General features: G+C 48.7%; 1 protein-coding gene across 1 annotated transcript in view; it reads left to right on the top strand.

The window, feature by feature from the left end:
• Window positions 1-4,642, top strand: part of znf277 (zinc finger protein 277) — a gene marked incomplete in the record, with an annotated part of 111,507 nt that overhangs the window by 5,327 nt on the left and 101,538 nt on the right.

Here is a 4,642-nt window from a genome sequence, read left to right as displayed (position 1 = left end):
CGATCCTTCTGGCAGGAAGATTTGCCGCCAAGCACATTGGACACCGGAACCCGGTCTGGTCCTGTTTCCCAGCTGTGTCCGCCCTCCTCCTGGGTTCAACCAACGATTTCTTAAAGCTGAGGGCTCCGGTTGCCTCCTACGTGGCCATCACCAAAGTCAAAGGGCTCACAGACCAGGGCTTTCCCACGTCCCTCCCCTAGAACCCAGTTTGTCGGCTGTTTTCGTGGTAAGAGCAGCGAAATACGTCGGCCGACGTATCAACCCACCATCCTCCAGTGACCAGCTCACCGCAAAGCTGACGGACAGACTTCATCAGTGCTCATCGCAGGTGGGAGCAGCAACCAACTACATTGCTATGCTAGCCATTATCAAAGCTAAGGAGGCGAAAGAACCAAACCTGTCCGCCGCAGATTTTGGCCAAATCGGTACGGCTACGGACACGATCAGCAACCTGTGTGTGGTGCTTACAGCGTGCTCCGCCCGCATTTCGTCCTGGGCAATGTTGCTGCAGACAGATGTGGTTGAAACTGTCCCTAGCCATCCCAGAGGACGTTAAAAAAGAACTCCTGGAAGGTCCTGTGTCCCCAGATGGCTTCTTCGGACCTCATTTTCAGTTGGTCTTGAACCAGCTGCAGTCCTCATCCGACGCCCTGGAACAGGTGCGGAGACACGTGACCCTACCCCGAGCAGATTCCCACCCTGCTCGGACACCTGGCAGCTGGCGAGAACAGAGCAGGTTCCAGCATCAGCAGCAGAGACGCTCCACGGCCGCTACAACTTTTTCTGGGCCCCCCCCACCAGCCTTCCCCAGAGGACAAGCGTCCCAGATGCAACAAGAATCTGGGACTTTCTGAGGCAGAGGCTGGCAACAGAATGGCCCGTGGCCGAATCAGATGCAGGACACGCGGAGGAGGCAGTACAAAAAAAACTTCAATTTGAGGGGTGTGTGTCTGCTGAGATGAGCAGGGTATTTAAAGTGAAAAATGAAAAACGTTTCTCAAAAACCAGAGTTTTTCATTCAGACAGACTGAATTCATCTGTTACGTTTTCTGTAAGTGCATCCTTCACAATTAATGAAAAGGTTAGCCTGAGGCAATCGTTCAAAGGTAAACACAAAGAAAAGCAGTTTTGGTTTAATGACACACAAACAGGAGATGGGACGGCTCCATCTACCCACCAGCCCTGCCTCCTCGCTTGACAGAGGAGGCGAGCGCTGAGGACAGCTGTCAGAAAACACAGAGTGTTAAGATGTTTAACAAAAAGTTAAAGCCCAAAGAGCACAGGGACCTTTCTGTCCCCACACACTCAGGTAAAAAAATCATGAACCTGCAGTTAAAGCGAGAGCTTTACACCGGGGTTATCCGTCTCTTTTTCCTGCCCGGCCGACAGAAGTGAGTGCTGAAGGTGAACCCCCACTGAAGCGGTGCTTGTTTTGTTCACCCGCTAACGCCGGTTCTCCTCCCCAACTGGGCACGGCCGGGTAACATTGTAAGAACCGTTACATGGGAGCCGATAAACAGCCCTTTTCATGCCAGCCTCCAATGGGTCAGTGTGGGCGAAGCCCCCCCACAGGATACGACAATGTTAGAGGCTCAATTATTGTTCTCCCTTACGAGACAAAACATCCACATGCTCCCACTTTCGGAGTGCAGCACGGCATGGCAGGAAACATGCAGCTTGAACAAATGGTTGCATCATTTAATTCACAAGGGTTACACTCTGTAGTTTGTGAGAACGCCACCAAAATTCAACGGAGTGTTAGAAACTCAGTTAACATCCCCAAAAGAAGGCGTCATCCTCCAATCAGAGCTGATGGAGCTTCTGGAAAAAGACGTGATTTCCAGAGTCCCCCCGGGAGAGGAGGAAGCTGGTTTCTACTCCCGGTCTTCCTGGTTCCGAAGAAGTCGGGAGGCCTCAGACCAAATCTGGATCTGTCTGCCTTGAATAAATTCATCATGGAACGACCCTTTCACATGCTGACGGTGAAATGTGTTCTCAAATATGTGACATGAGGGGATTGGTTTGTGTCCATAGATTTGAACGATGCACACTTCCACATTCTGATAATAAACAAACACAGGAAATTCCTCTGTTTTTCCTTCCAGGGGGCCTGTTTTCAGTACAATTGTCTGCCGTTGGGATACACACTCTCCCCACACACATTCTCAAAATGCATGGAAGCAGCCCTCCAGCCGCTTCAAACGAGAGGGATAAAAATCCTGTTTTATCTGGACGACCTCCTGCTGTTATTTTGGTTCAAAAAAGAGGCAGAGACACAAAGAATTGTTTTAGTGAATCATCTGTCCCACCTGGGATTCACAATAAATTGGGAGAATACCTCTATAATTCCATCTCAGCAAATTACATTCATGGGAGTGAATCTAAACTCAGTGAACATGACAGCTGTCCTGTCAGAAGAGAGGAGGGAATCCCTGACATCATTGCTTCAGTTTGTCCGGCCTCTCAGAACAGTAACAGCGCTGACAGTCATGAGAATGCTAGGAATGATGTCAGCGGTTCACATTGTGGTGCTGCTGGAGTTATTGTTTATGCGCTGCCTGCAACAATGGTTTAATCAACTGAAAGTCGACCCTGTACGTCACAAACGAAACCTGATCACCGTTCCTCCATCTGTGGGGGCAGATCTGAACCACTGGGGAAATTCCCTGAACCTGTCAGAGGGAGTTCCCCTTGGCAAAGTGACATTCACGTTGGTGTTCACAGACACGTCCCTCTCCGGCTGGGGAGGGACCTGCCTGTCACAAACAATAGGAAGTGCGTGGCCGGCCAGCATATCTTGTCACATAAATGTTTAGAACTTCTCACAGTAAAAAAAGTACTCAGACATTTTGCTCCACTGGTACAGGGTCATCACGTGATCATCCACACAGACAACAAAACTGCAGCAGCGTACATAAATCGCCGGGTTCAACTCAACTGCTGAATGCAGCTCGGGAACTGCTCTGCTGGGCGCGCACACACTTATGTTCAATCAGAGCAGTTTACATCCAAGACATTCTAAACAGAGGAGCAGATATTATATCGAAAGGAGGCCCTCTGGACTGGGATTGGTCTCTTCATCCAGATCTAATTGTGCAAATCTCGAGCAGGTTCGGGTGAGCAGAGGTGGATCTGATGGCCACCCGGGAGAACTCTCAGTGCGCCCTGTTCTTCTCCCTAAATCCACAGGATGCTACGCCACTGGGAGTGAACGCGTTTGCACACAAACCGTGGCAAAAGATGCTGATTTATGCCTTCCCTCCAGTTCCCCTGATATCAGCACTGTTGGAGAGGGTGAGAGAGGAGAATCTGAAAATGATTCTGATCGCCCCACAATGCATGAACGCCTCGTGGTTCCCGGTTCCGCAACAGCTGACGGGTCAACCGTGGAAGTTGCCGTGGAGAGAGGATGCGCTCCTGCAGGCGGGAGGAGAAACAGGAGCCCCCTTATAATAGGTCAGCCCCTTTGGGTCTGGCCGCTGAACGAGAACGCTTAGAAAAATTTGGGTTTTCCAAAGACGTAATATGTACCATCCAGGGGGCACGTGCAAAATCCACTATGGCCATTTATGTTTCTAAATGGGCTGCTTTTCAACGTTGGTGCCTAGAAAAGGAGGTGGACCCGACTTCATGTCCTCTGGGCTACATTTTGTCCTACCTGTAGCTGCTGCTGGACAGAAATTTAGCTTTCAGCACAATTAAAACCTATGCTGCAGCAATCTCTTCCTGTCATGAAGGTTTCAACGATAGAATGGTTTCAATCAATTTCAATTCAATTCAGTTTATTTATATAGCGCCAAATCACAACAAATTTGTCTCAGGGCACTTTACAGGAACATTCACATACATAAAAGCCAATTAGTAAAGTTCTTTATCTAAGGAATCACCCTTATCAAAACGTTTTCTGAAAGGTGTGCGCCCGCTCAGCGCCAGTGACGCACGCCCTAGCACCACAGTAGGATTTAGTCTTTGTTCTCAGTGTACTCACTAAAAATCCATTTGAGTCCCTGGATCAGATACCTTTGAAGTATCTGTCACTCAAAACAGCCTTGTTATTAGCGCTCACATCAGCTAAATGAGTGAGCGACTTGTCAGGTCTGTCCGTCGCTCCTTCTTGTCTCAGAATTCAAGGAGATGGGAGCTCAGCAGAACTCCAACCAAATCCTGCTTTTATACTCAAAAGCATAACAAGTTTGTTCAGGTCCAGAGTCATTACGCTGGATGGGTTCTGTCCCCCTCCCCATAAAACTACGGAGGAGGATCAGTTTCACCTTCTCTGTCCAGTATGCGCACTCAGGTGTTATCTGACACGCACAGCCACGATGCGTATATCCGATCAATTGTTCGTACATTACAGGGAATCAAAAAAAGTCCATGCTCAATAATCCAGGTATACAATCCAACAATTTTCAGTCAGGTCATCTGGACAGTTTCTTTTTTTGCTGAAACGTTTCAACTTCCATCCGGAAGGCTTCATCAGTCAAGGAAACAAACACAAAACTGATTCTTCCCCCAAACAGCTTACTCCAAAGTGGAACAAACCAGTTATGTTGGTGTTAAAATGGTGTCTTTTGCACACTCCCTCCTTTCGTGCCGGCCCTCTTCCTTGTCAACAGTCATGTCAAACTGGTTCAAAACCAAA

This window comes from Nematolebias whitei, chromosome 6, assembly GCF_014905685.2.
Source record: "Nematolebias whitei isolate Nwh7 chromosome 6, NemWhi1, whole genome shotgun sequence".
Classification (NCBI taxonomy): Eukaryota; Metazoa; Chordata; class Actinopteri; order Cyprinodontiformes; family Rivulidae; genus Nematolebias; species Nematolebias whitei.
Note: the sequence above shows the minus strand (reverse complement) of the source record. Positions and strands in the feature narration are given on the sequence as shown.